The 14530-nt window shown below is 40.4% G+C and overlaps 1 long non-coding RNA gene across 2 annotated transcripts; it reads left to right on the forward strand.

Moving 5' to 3' along the window:
- Positions 1 to 3287: 3287 nt before the first annotated feature.
- On the forward strand, positions 3288 to 5460 carry LOC134215846 (uncharacterized). Of its 2 annotated transcripts, XR_009980330.1 has the most exons (3): positions 3288 to 3431; positions 3569 to 3998; positions 4253 to 5460. It is a non-coding gene; the product is annotated as an uncharacterized LOC134215846 (long non-coding RNA). The 2 variants fall into 2 exon arrangements; XR_009980329.1 differs by having other exon boundaries at positions 3288 to 3998.
- Positions 5461 to 14530: the final 9070 nt, after the last annotated feature.

Below are 14530 nucleotides of genomic sequence, written 5' to 3' on the forward strand. Positions count from 1 at the left end.
ATCATTGCTTTGATGCACTTGCATCATTTTTGAAAATACTACATCATTGATTTGAATCCTTTCATTGGATTCTAGGCAAATGCAAACACGTGGTGCGTATTATTAGTAACCGGTTTGCTTTCCACTTCGTTGTTACGTCGCGAAGACGATTGTTGTTAGCAACTGGGTATTGTGTCATATTTTGCTTCTGTAATAGGAAATTACATTTGAAACAAAGCGAGAGGTGCGAAGATCAAAACTTCAATGAATTATGAGAATAATTGCCCTTCTTGTTTTACATTATATGACTCTTCCAAATGTGCTGCTGGTGCTTCCGATGTTATTTTCCCGAATATGAACATATTTAGTACATCGGGTGCCAACTAGCATTTCAAACCAGTCAAACATAATTTCATTCCATTCCAGGTTTTCCCATACGTTTTGTCAATTCCCAACCACAATTCTTACATGATGAAAGTTTCAAAATAAATAGCATTAGGTTTCATGCAACAGATAGAATCGCCAGTTTCATTACGATGAGCTCTATAGATTTGGTGCTCGTAAGGTTGTTGTCTACATTTTTCGCTGCTGCTGTCAGCTAGAAGTTTTTTTTCGTCAAAATAAACAGTTAGTACCCTCATTCGACACCATGTGTGTCCTAACACTCGAATCATATCCATATAATAAAGTCTAAAAAACGAGAAAGTTCGACGAGAGAATCAAACTCACACTCAAGAGATTGACACAACTGGATATGACACCACTAGCCATATAACCACAGAGCCACCTTAGAGTTCCATGCTTTCAAAGGGCAATTTGATGCTTCGATTCACAATTCGGTAGATCATCGCCTGAAATGATTTGAATCAATGATGCGATATTTCCAATCAAGTGTGCAAAGGAGCAATTAAAAGCGAGGATGTAGGTTTATCCCAATTCAAATCATTTTTTCAAAGCATGCTTTTGCGAATCATTCTCAAAAGAGGATGCTCTTCGAAGACTGGTCTGGTAAGCTTCCCAGGGAAGCTGTTCTCGTCCATAATTTTCAATAGCTCTACGTGGTCTATACTGTCGTATGCCGCCTTGAAATCAACGAACAGATGGTGCGTCGGGACCTGGTATTCACGGCATTTTTGAAGGATTTGCCGTACAGTAAAGATCTGGTCCGTTGTCGAGCGGCCGTCAACGAAGCCGGCTTAATAACGAACTCATTCACTAATGGTGACAAACGACGGAAGATGATCTGGGATATCACTTTGTAGGCGGCATTATGAATGGTGATCGCTCGAAAGTTCTCACACTCCAGCTTGTCGCCTTTCTTGTGGATGGGACATATAACCCCTTCTTTCCACTCCTCCGGTAGCTGTTCAGTTTCCCAGATTCTGACTATCAGTTTGTGCAGGCAAGTGGCTAGCTTTTCCGGGCCCATCTTGATGAGCTCAGCTCAAGCTCAGGACAAATTACCTGCAATTCAAGGTGCCCGTCCCTGTATGCTGATTGGGTCGAACAACGTGGGTCTGATTGTACCTCTGAAGACTGTGCAATACTTGCTCAACGGTTTACAGTTAACATGATACCACCTGGGATAGAACGTACACGGAGTAATTGACACAACCGTAGCTGAATCGGACGGTCAACATTTGTCGCAGTGTACCAATAATGATGACATCGAGCTTACATACCCGATGAAACAAATGTAAAAGGGAGAAGACTTCTGTATCTCTGGTCATTCAACGGTAATGGCTGATGAAGATCAACGTACATATAGATATCATGAATCGCACAAACACACGCCGAGGGGAACGCTGCGAGACCATTGAGAAGAAGATAGAATCGAACCCTAAATTTGCCAGATTCAAGACTACTTCGATAAGAGTTATGCCAGGAAGCCTGAAGCCTGAGCCTGTAGAACCATCCGAAAATAACCTTGTTAACCTTGTATTTGCCAAGGGCGTTTCCACCATTGGCTATGAGGGAAACTCCGAGGAATAACGTTTATTCGGATAGCTGTGTAAAACTTTGGAAAGGACGCAATCCATTTCGCTCTAGTTCCGGTTACTGTGCCGTTGGCTAAGTTCACGACATGATAACTTTTTGAGAATGCCCGCCCCATGACTCGGCCCAGATGTGAAAACATCTGTGCGGATATGCATTTAACTTGTTTTAGCTTGTTTTGAGCTTAGGCTTGTTTTGAAATCAGTCACTTAGCGGCGCTGGTGTATACGTGAGCACTATTTGGGTGAGATATCTCGAAAATTTCCGGATAAACTGATACGGTTGATCAAGGCGACGATGGATCGGGTGATGTGCGTAGTTCGAGTTTCAGGGGCATTCTCGAGTCCCTTCGAAACGCGTAGAGGGTTACGGCAAGGTGATGGTCTTTCGTGTCTGCTATTCAACATCGCTTTGGAGGGGGTAATACGAAGGGCAGGGATTGACACGAGTGTTACGATTTTCACGAAGTCCATCCAGTTATTTGGTTTCGCCGACGACATTGATATCATGGCACGTAACTTTGAGAGGATGGAGGAAGCCTACATCAGACTGAAAAGCGAAGCTAAACGGATTGGACTAGTCATCAACACGTCGAAGACGAAGTACATGATAGGAAGAGGCTCAAGAGAGGTCAATGTAAGCCACCCACCACGAGTTTCTGTCGGTGGTGACGAAATCGAGGTGGTTGAAGAATTCGTGTACTTGGGCTCACTGGTGACCGCCGATAACGATACCAGCAGAGAAATTCGGAGACTACAAAACCTCCTCTCAACTCATAAACTGTCGACAACCTTCAATCCAGTGGAATATACTGTAACAGAGAGAAGAGGTAATCGTATCAAGATAATAGATCCAATTTCAGGTAAGGGAGCGTCCACAAATTACGTCACGCTCAGAGGGGGAGGGGGGTTTGAGCGAAGTGTGACGATCCATACAAAATTTTCAGATTTTTCATACAAAAAGCGTGACATAGGGGGGAGGGGGGGTTAAAATGACAAATTTTTGCGTTACGTAATTAATGGATCTTCTGTAACAGGTATGAGCGCAACTTGGCTCATGTGAAGAGGGTGGACAAATCCGATACCATATGGCCATCAACAATTGATCCGGTCCCGATGGCACCAACTTCGTTGATCGTGTCTCCAGCAACAACACCTGGACCAAGCCGCGTTCCAATCGCTTCGACTCTAATGACAGTATCCCCTGCATGTTCACAGGCCATCTAGGTGTATAACAAAACCGTCGTGGCAAAAGGACTATATCACACAAATTACGACGGACAAATCCCCGTAAAGAAAGGGAGATGTGGTAGTAGCAGGAACCAATAACCGGGACGTGATTGTCCCGAAGAACCGATTAAAAATTCATGCAACCCAGAAGAGCTCACGAGACCAGCACCGCCAGAGGCGCTAGTGTATTTTACTCACATTTTGGTAAATTTATTTGAAAGTGTTTTGGTAAGTGTAGACTTTTTTGCTGTGAGTTTTGACAGATTTCTGTCTGAGGTAATAACCTCAATCTTTGCGTTTATTTTATTTACGGTTCCCGGTCCCAAAAATCCGAAAAAATGTTTCTCTTTCGTACACCGTCGCAGAACGATTCCGAACTCGATCCTGGAATCAATTATCTCAATCTACCCGTGATGGTCTTATCTTTAAATCTTTAAAAAATGAACAAAGCGGCTATCCTCGATGTGGTCCAGCGAAATCGATGCTACTGCTGAGTCGTGAAAAGTTAGCTCAATTTTATCGCTTGGACGGTGAAATAGTTCTGGCGGAGGTATACAAAGCGGAATTTGTTACGCAAGAACTGGACCGGTGCATGAACCACCCGCAGTACCGCAGCTACTACAGCGCTACCCCAAGGCTCGGGCTGACTAGAGTTCAAACGTGTTGATGCTATATGCCCTGCGTCGGAAGTGCAAAGTGCTGGCCGAGCTGTGGATAATGCGAGGCCAAAACCGTCACCGGGACTAATACACTGCGGTGATGGAAAGTTACGGCAAACGAGAGTTACCAGGGAAGGTAAGTCACAAATTTGTAGCTTGGATTTAGTCATCCTCGGTTGATAGTTTCTCTCATGATGTTTAAACCGAAACAATATTCCCAGACAGCTGAAACTATCTCCAGTGTATACTGCCGTTCTACGCATAATTGTCCCATGTACATAGGAAATCCCAGCAAACATGGGACAAATATGCGTATGACGGCAGTATACCCTCCTGCTGATTTTGGAAACTCGCAACCACAAACCATTTTACGTTTCATTTTTTCCGCAGCTCTGGAGGAGTTTAACTTCACCGCTATCGGAGAACTCCGACTTTGGATCTCTTTTATTTTTGCATTTATCCGGAACATCACCGACAAGCGCTCCCTAACGTAGCTGGACGATGGAGCAAGTTGCCACTCAATTACCCATTGCAACCGGACACGATGATCTGTTTGCGTCCAGCGAAGTCATAGCGGAATCGCAAACTTGTCGACTACTTTGTTTCAATTCCCCATCAAGGAAGACTTACAATGGGACAGCATATAATTTCAGCAGGGCTTTCAAGGCTTCACAGCACGAAAATAATCGAATGCCATTAGTGATACCTAATTTTACGTGGAATCAAGGCACAAACCTTCTGCACCGCACAGTAAAAGTGTAAAAGTAGAATTCGCAGCTCCTTAGAAGATAACGAATACGCTGGATGTACCGAAATCGTCCCAACAACATGACGACTTGAAATGTGAAAGAAACATCGCCAAGTAACTAGTCCATTTCATAAAGGTAGTTGATTAATATAAATATGTCTATCGAACACATTGAAGACCCGAGATTCATGAACAAGTTTTTACAGAAAGATTTAAAAATTACTTACATATTTATCAATTATGCTATTGCTAATGAATTGCTCTGAACATGGGTCATAGAAGAGATGATCCAAAGCGCAAAAGGCTGTCGAGAATGTTATAGTCTATGCTATATATTTTTTTATTTATCGTACCAACTATGTTAAGTGGTTGGATAGTAAGGGAGAGAAGTAAAAAAGAAAAAGGAAGTAGGAAAAGTAAGATAAAGATGTAAGAAGGAATAATGATGTAGCAAGAATAAGCAAGGAAGAAGTAAATGGCAGAAGGGTGAGAGAAGACGGAAGAAGGAAGAAAGAAAAAAGATGAAAGATTGAAGAAAAAACATAGAAGAAAGAAGAAGGAAAAAGTAAGATAAAGATAAGAACCATCGACACAGTTTGCTGTTTGTTCCAAGTTCTACAATTGCAAAACCTGCGGTGCATCGTATGGCCTGGAAGAACTTGTACGAAAGCTAATTGGCCATGTGGCACAAAATAAAACCCTATTCCCGAACATAAAATGTGTGCCCACCGCCTCCAACACCGGCTTGCAGCAACGGAAGATAAGGTTACAGCGGTGCTAGCACATTAAATAATATTGTCGCGTAAAATGCACGATGACATTTATTCAATAAATATTATATTTACAATTATATTCACTTCAAAATGGTGGTGGCTGGCCCAATTATTACTTCCGGTCTTTTACTATACTTAGTATAGTAATAGTCAAGCATTCGTTCTACATATTACTAATATGGGGGTAAGCGTGGTAAATTGTTATAGAATTTAAAAAGAAAACGAATGCTAAGACCAAGTGCCACTGGATGACTCCAAACGGGCCAGTATAATGTGGGGTAGTCAGGGTTTAACTAAATTAGCTAATAGTATAACTTATTTTGCCACGCACCAATTTCAGTATAATTTGTTTCTACGAATCAAATTCCTAGAAGTTAGGTTTTCAGCATTACTTAGCGCAAGAGAGGGTTTAAACTCTGCGTTAAACTGAATTTTATTCGCCAATTCGGGGCGTTATCATGAGTGATCAGCACTCATGGAACACATCGTTTAACGCGAATGTCAGCCGGGTTCGATCAAAAGTGTAAGATTTAGTGTAATTAGTTTAATTATTTTTATTTTTAGGCATCAAACGTTAGGAGCATGTTTTCAGCGTCGCACAGCCCAGGAGAGGGTGTAAGCTCACAACGGTATAGTGTAGGCCGTCCTCGATTGGGGTCCTGTGGGTCGCATGTAGTGGCTGTGCTCGGGGCAGTTATGCGTTGAAAGCGGTTTCGGGGCAGTTAGGATTGAGTTTTAATATAAACAGATGTAGGATTGAACAAAGTTATAACCTTTAAGGTTCATATTGTGGAGACTATTGACAGCCAAAGCGTTGAGGATAAGCTTTTAGTTAGCAACTGAATTAATTTATCCGATTTGGAATCCTAGATTGAATAGTAGGTATGGACAATAATAGAAACTATATGCAGTTATCATTTTATTAAGTATTGAGGATATGTTTTTGGTTGTTGAGTATCAGATGGGCATGTGTGATATCCATTAATAAGACAGAATTATTAGAACTGTATTTTTGTCTTTGTAGTAAGATTAATTACTTACTAATGTTTTGCGGGCCGGCGAGTGAAAGCGGCCCAATTCTTTATCTACCTCTTTCCAGACGACCAGTGATGAAGAAAATCTTATTGTTCCGGTATCAGCAGTGGTATTCATATTCATAACAACCACCGTCAATACAGGAAGTCTGTGTTCACAACGTGATTACTTCAAGGACAATCCCAACATCTTCTGTGAATTGCAGATAAGTATTGCGTTTATATTTTAATTGCACTGAGCTCGTTCTAATCTGATCGATAAATGAATTTACTTGTCACTAATCAATATCATTAGTAATTTAAATATTCCCGTAGATTAGAAAAGCAAGTGCATATATTTCTATTTTATGGCAACATATCACAACGAAACGGACCCTTGGGAGCCTTAAGTAAGATCTCGGTCCGGTTGCATCTAAGGAGATCTTAGTGCAGTGCACACCGGACGTGTTGCCCAGTAGACGTATCGCTCAGTGGTATTTAAATACAACGCAGATAGGCTATGGTCAGAGGGTGCGTTGATATTACAAGATTACAAGAATTATATTCACTTCAAAATGAACTTTTGTTGGGAGGCCCGAAGAACCATATTGTTACACATAATCGATTCAGCTCGACAAATTTATTGATTGCCTCCTTGGTTGCTAAGTTGCTTGATTGATTGGTATGGTTGCTTGATTTGTTAGTTGGTTGAATGGTTGTTTGCATAATTGGTTGATTAATTGCTTAATTGATTGATTGGTTGGTTAGTTGATTAGTTGTTTTGTTGGTTGCTTGAATGGTTGATTGGTTGGTTGCTTGATTTGTTGATTAGTTGGTTGGTTGATTAGTTGATTGCTGGATTAGTTGATTGATTGTTGGTTGGTTGCTTAACTGTTTGATTGGTTGGTTGCTTGAATGGTTAGTTGATTAATTGTTTTGTTGGTTGCTTGGTTGATTGGTTAATAAGTTGATTGGTAGCTTGCTTGAATGGTTGGTTGTTTGATTAGTTAGTTGATTGATTCGTTGGTTATTTGGTTAGTTGGTTGTTGCTTGATTTGTTAGTTGGAAGAATGGTTGATTGGTTGGTTTCTTTTTTGTTTATTGATTACTTGATTGGTTGGTAATTTGGTTGATTGGTTGGTCGGCTCGTTAGTTCATATGTTGTTTTGATGGTTGCTCGAATGGTTGATTAGTTGGTTGGTTGAATGATTGTTTGGTTGATTGGTAGCTTGCTTGAATGGTGGGTTGCTTGATTGCTTGGTTGATTGGTAGTTTGCTTGAATGGTTGGTTATTTGATTGATTGCTGCTTGATTTGTTAGATGGTAGAATAATTGATTGGTTGGTTGATTGCTTGCTTGATTGGTTTGTCGGCTGGTTAGTTGACATGTTGTTTTGTTGGTTGCTTGGTTGGTTGATTAGTTGATTCGTTGCTTGATTGATTGGTAGCTTACTTGAATGGGTGATTGCTAGATTATTTGGTTGATGGGTTGCTTTAACCGTTTGATTGAATGGTTGGTCGGCTGGTTGGTTGATTAGTTGTTTTGTTGGTTTCTTGATTGGTTGATTAGTTGATTGATTGATTGATTAGTTGATTGGTTAGTTGTTGCTTGATTTGTTAGTAGGTAGAATTGTTGATTAGTTAGTTCCTTGATAGTTGGTTGGTTGCTTAATTGGTTGTTTGGTTGCTTTATTGTTTGTTGGTTGATTGATTGGTTATTTAGTTGATTGGTTGCTTGATTGGTTGGTTGGTTGATTGTTGGTTAGTAGAATGATTATTTGGTTGGTTGCTGCTTGATTTGTTAGTTGGTAGAACTGTTGAATGGTTTATAGTTGGTTGGTTGCTTTATTGTTGTTTGGTTGCTTGACTGGTTGATTGATTGTTGGTCGGCTGGTTAGTTGATTAGTTGTTTTGTTGGTTTCTTGGTTGATTGGTTAATAAGTTGATTGCTAGGTTGCTTAATTGATTAGTTATTTGGTTGATGGGTTGGTTGGTTGCTGCTTGATTTGTTAGTTGGTAGAATGTTTGATTGGATGGTTGCTTCATTGTTGGTTGATTGATTGATTGGTTGGTAATTTGGTTGACTGGTTGCTTGACTGGTTGATTGTTTGGTTGCTTGATTGGCTGGTCGGCTGGTTAGTTGATATGTTGTTTTGTTCGTTGCTTCAATGGTTGCTTGGTTGGTTGATAAGTTGATTCGTTGCTTGATTGATTGGTAGCTTGCTTGAATGGCTGATTGCTGGATTAGCCAATCAAGCAACCAATCAACTAAATAACCAACCAAGCAACCAACAAACAATGAAGCAACCAACCAACAAACAATGAAGCAACCAACCAACCAATTAAGCAACCAGCCAACTATCAAGGAACCAACTAATCAACAGTTCTACCAACTAACAAATCAAGCATAAGCTACCAATCAATCAATCAATCAACTAATCAACCAAACAAGAAACCAAAAAAAAAACAAATAATCAATCAATTGATTGTTGGTTGGTTGCCAATCCAACCAACCAATCAGGTTATTTGATTGATTGGTTGCTTGCCTGGTTGATTGATTGGTTGGTCGGCTGGTTAGTTGATACTGTTTTGTTCAACCGTCTAAGACGAGTTTAGGACTCTCCATTTAATTCCACCAATTATTTTGATATCTTTGCAGATACGTATTTCGACCACAACTATGTGGTCGTATTCAGTGTCTCGTACTTGACTCGACTGTTGCTTGCTTGATTAGTTCGTAGGTTGGATAATTGATTGGTTGATTGGTAGATTGCTTGATTGGTTGGTTGATTGATTGGTTAGTTATTTGGTTGATCGGTTGATTGGTTGCTGCTTGATTTGTTAGTTGGTAGAATGGTTGATTGGTTGGTTGGTTGCTTGATTGTTGATTGGTTCTCAATCTTACCAACTAATCAGGTTATTTGGTTGATTGGTTGCTTGACTGGTTGATTGATTAGTTGCTTGATTGGTTGGTCGGCTGGTTAGTTCATATGTTGTTTTGTTGGTTGCTTCAATGTTTGCTTGGTTGATGATTAGTTGGTTGCTTGATTGCTTGGTTGATTGGTAGCTTGCCTGAATGGCTGACTGCTGGATTAGTTGATTGGTTGCTTAATTGGTTGGTTATTTGGTTGATTGTTTGCTTTACTGGTTGATTGATTGGTTGGTTGGCTGGTTAGTTGTTTTGTTGGTTGTTTGAATGGTTGATTGGTTGGTTGCTTATTTGGTTGATTAGCTTGTTGGTTGATTGGTTGATTAGTTAGTTGGTTGATTGGTAGCTTACTTAATTGGTTGGTTGCTGGATTAGTTGATTGATTGGTGGTTGGTTACTTATTTGGTTGATTGGTTGCTTTACTTGATTGATTGGTTGTGGTTATTTAGTTGATTGGTTGGTCGTTTCGTTAATTGGTAAGTTGTTTAGTTGATTGGTTAATTAGTTGGTTGGTTGCTTGATTGATTGGTTGGTTGCTTGATTGGTTGGTTGGTTGCTGCTTGATTTGTTAGTTGGTAGTATGGTTGATTGGTTGGTTGCTTAACAGGTTGATTGATTGGTTAGTAAGCTGGTTAGTTGATTAGTTGTTATGTTGGCTGCTTGGTTGATTGATTAATAAGTTGATTGCTAGATTGGTTGGTTAGTTGATTGGTTGGTTATTTAGTTGATTGGTTGTTTGATTGGTTGCTTGATTGGTTGATTAGCTGGTTGGTTGCTTGATTGCTTGGTTGATTGGTAGCTTGCTTGAATTGTTGGTTGCTTGATTGTTGGTTGGTTGCTTTACTGGTTGATTGGTTAGTCAGCTGGTTAGTTGATTAGTTGTTTGGTTGGTTGCTTGGTTGATTGGTTAATAAGTTGATTGGTAGCTTGCTTGAATGGTTAGTTGATTGATTGGTTAGTTATTTGGTTGATGGGTTGGTTGGTTGCTGCTTGATTTGTTAGTCGGTATAATGGTTGATTGGTTGGTTGCTTCATTGTTGGTTGATTGATTGATTGGTTGGTAATTTGGTTGCTTGGTTGATTGGCTCGTCGGCTGGTTAGTTGATATGTTGTTTTGTGGGTTGCTTGGTTGGTTGATTAGTTGAGTCGTTGCTTGATTGATTGGTAGCTTGCTTGAATGGCTGATTGCTGGATTATCCAATCAAGCAACCAATCAACTAAATAACCAACCAAGCAACCAACAAGCAATGAAGCAACCAGCCAACTATCAACGAACCAACTAATCAACAGTTCTACCAACTAACAAATCAAGCAACAACCAACCAATCAATCAATCAACTAATCAACCAATCAAGAAACCAAAAAACAACTAATCAACCAATCAGCCGACCAACCATTCAATCAAACGGTAAAGCAACCCATCAACCAAATAACCAACCAATTAAGCTACCAACCAACTAATCCAGCTATCAACCATTCAAGCAAGCTACCAATCAATCAAGCAACGAATCAACTAATCAACCAACCAAGCAACCAACAAAACAACATATCAACTAACCAGCCGACCAGCCAATCAACCAGTAAAGCAACCAATCAATCAAATTACCGAACAATCAATCAATCAACCAACAATGAAGCAACCAACCAATCAATCATTCTACCAACTAACAAATCAAGCAGCAACCAACCAACCCTGTCCAGCAGATTTCCTGCAGCGCTACGACGTCGAAGTTGCGGGGATGTAATTCATCGTAGATTATCCTGTCGCAACCTGCGAAGCCTAGCGACTTGCAGTTCCATGTTCCAAGCTTCCAATCGTGATCCTTTATTCTTCGCCTAGGTCGTTGCCGATTGTATCGAGTCGTATTATCTTCTATGTCGTTCGTAATAGTTGTTTTTAAAGGCGGCTTATTGAGCCTGCGCAAAACTCCTGTCTCGTCGGAGGGCCGTCGTGTCAGGGCTGTTTAGCGTCCCACCTAACACCAGGACTTGGGCTTGTGCGCTTTGAGCGGCACACGGTCGCTTTGGCGGAGCCTACTTGCGGATACACGCAGCTTTTTATAGAGGTTAAACAGGGTCTACTGTCAAACCCCACCACATCCTAGGCAGACGCCACAACTCGCAGATGGCCTGGGGAGGGATCGTCAAGCCCTTGGACAAAGTCCCTGCTGCCCCCGACCAACCAACCCATCAACCAAATAACTAACCAATCAATCAACTAACCAATCAAGCAATCTAGCAATCAACTTATTAACCAATCAACCAAGCAACCAACAAAACAACCAATCAACTAACCAACAAGCAACCAACCAATCAACCAGTCAACCAACCAACCAACAATGAAGTAACCAACCAACAATCAAGCAACCAACCAATCAACCATACTACCAACTAACAAATCAAGCAGCAACCAACCAATCAAGTAAGGGGTCGTACACTTATAACGTAAGCAATTTTTCTGGATTTTTGAACCCCCCCTCCCCCCATGTAAGATTTTTTTCATACAAAAGATTTTTTATTTATATGGAGCGTAAGATATTGGCTGACCCCCCCTCCCCCTATAAGTGCTTACGTAATATGTGTACGGCCCCTAAGCTACCAATCCACCAAGCAATCAAACAACTAACCAACCAACCAACTAATCAACCACCAAGCAACCAACAAAACAACATGTCAACTATCCAGCCGACCAACCAATCAAGCAACCAATGAATCAACTAGTCAAGCAACCAGTCAACCAAATTAATAACCAATCAAGCAATCAACCAACCAATCAACTATTCTAGCAACTAACGAATCAAGCATCAATCAATCAAATAATCAACCTTTAAAGCAAGCTACCAATCATCCAAGCAATCATTCAACCAATCAAGCAACCAACAAAACAACATATGAACTAACGAGCCGACCAAACAATCAATCAACCAGTCAAGCAATCAATCAACCAAATTACCAACCAATCAAGGAATCAATAAAAAAAGCAACCAACCAGTCAACCATTCTTCCAACTAACAAATCAAGCAGAAACCAACTAACCAAATAACCAACGAATCAATCAACTAACTAATCAAACAACCAACCATTCAAGCAAGCTACCAATCAACTTATTAACCAATCAACCAAGCAGCCAACAAAACAACTAATCAACTAACCAGCCGACTAACCAATCAAGCAACCAACCAATCAACCAGTCAAGCAACCAACCAACAATCAAGCAACCAACAATTCAAGCAAGCTACCAATCAACCAAGCAATCAAACAACCAACCAGCTAATCAACCAATCAAGCAACCAACCAATCGCCAATCAAGCAACCAATCAACCAAATAACCAATCCAGCAATCAACTTACCAAGCAGCCAACAAAACAACTAATTTACTAACCAATCAATCAACCTGTCAAGCAACCAACCAATCAACCATACTACCAACTAACAAATCAAGCAGCAATCAACCAAATAATCAACCAAGCAATCAAGCAACCAACCAACTAATTAAGCAACCAACCAATCAAGCAACCAATCAACTAAACAACTTATCAATTAACGAGACGACCAACCAATCAACTAAATAACCACAACCAATCAATCAAGTAAAGCAACCAATCAACCAAATAAGTAACCAACCATCAATCAATTAACTAATCCAGCAACCAACCAATCAAGCAAGATACCAATCAAACAACAAACTAATCAACCAATCAATTAACAAGCTAATCAACCAAATAAAGCAACCAACCAATCAACCATTCAAGCATCCAACAAAACAACTAATCAACTAACCAGCCGACTAACCAATCAAGCAACCAACCAATCAACCAGTCAAGCAACCAACCAACAATCAAGCAACCAACAATTCAAGCAAGCTACCAATCAACCAAGCAATCAAACAACCAACCAGCTAATCAACCAATCAAGCAACCAACCAATCACCAATCAAACAACCAATCAACTAAATAACCAACCAATCCAGCAATTAACTTACCAAGCAGCCAACAAAACAACTAATCAACTAACCAGCCTACTAACCAATCAATCAACCTGTCAAGCAACCAACCAATCAATCATACCATACTACCAACTAACAAATCAAGCAGCAGCCAACCAAATAATCAACCGACCAATCAAGTAACCAACCAATCAAACAAGCTACCAATCTACCAAGCAATCAAGCAACCAACCAACTAATCAACCAATCAACTAATCAACCTGTCAAGCAACCAACCAATCAACCATACTACCAACTAACAAATCAAGCAGCAATCAACCAAATAATCAACCAACCAACCAACCAATCAAGCAACCAACCATCTAATTAACCAATCAACTAAACAACTTATCAATTAAGTTGACGACCAACCAATCAAGCAACCAATCAACTAAATAACCACAACCAATCAATCAAGTAAAGCAACCAATCAACCAAATAAGTAACCAACCATCAATCAATTAACTAATCCAGCAACCAACCAATCAAGCAAGCTACCAATCAAACAACAAACTAATCAACCAAATCAACCAACAAGCTAATCAACCAAATAAGCAACCAACCAATCAACCATTCAAGCATCCAACAAAACAACTAATCAACTAATCAGCCGACCAACCAATCAATCAATCAGTCAAGCAACCAATCAACCAAATAACCTACCAGGATCTCGGAAGGATTCCCTGGATAAGCCAGGAAGGATAGATAGGCAAAATAGGAAATATTCCGCGCAGAATCTCTGAAGGATTCCCTGCAGAATCTCGGAAGGATGGTCTGCAGAATCTCCGCAGGATTTCCTCCCGAATCTCGGAAGGATTTTCAGCAGAATCTCGGAAGGTTTCCTTGCAGTTTTGGAAGGATTCCATGAGAATCCCGGAAGGATACGCTGTAGAATCTCGGAAGGATTCCCTGCGGGATCCCTTATGGAATATCGGAAGGACTCCCTGCGGAATCCCAGAATGATTCTTCGCGGAATCTCAGTAAGGCTCCCTGCGGAATTCCAGACGGATTTGCTGCGTGATTCCGGAATAATTCGCTGCGGGACTCCAGAAGGATTCCCTTCGGATTTCGAAAATAATTCCCGAAATCATTCTCTTCGGAATCCCGAAAAGAAATTGAAAATTATAAAGAAATAAGTCAGTTCAATTCTATAGACCAATTCAGATGGATTTCAACTTATATATGAATATTTATATGTTCATTCATACCTAGTACACTTTA

This window comes from Armigeres subalbatus, chromosome 2, assembly GCF_024139115.2.
Source record: "Armigeres subalbatus isolate Guangzhou_Male chromosome 2, GZ_Asu_2, whole genome shotgun sequence".
In the NCBI taxonomy this organism is placed as follows: Eukaryota; Metazoa; Arthropoda; class Insecta; order Diptera; family Culicidae; genus Armigeres; species Armigeres subalbatus.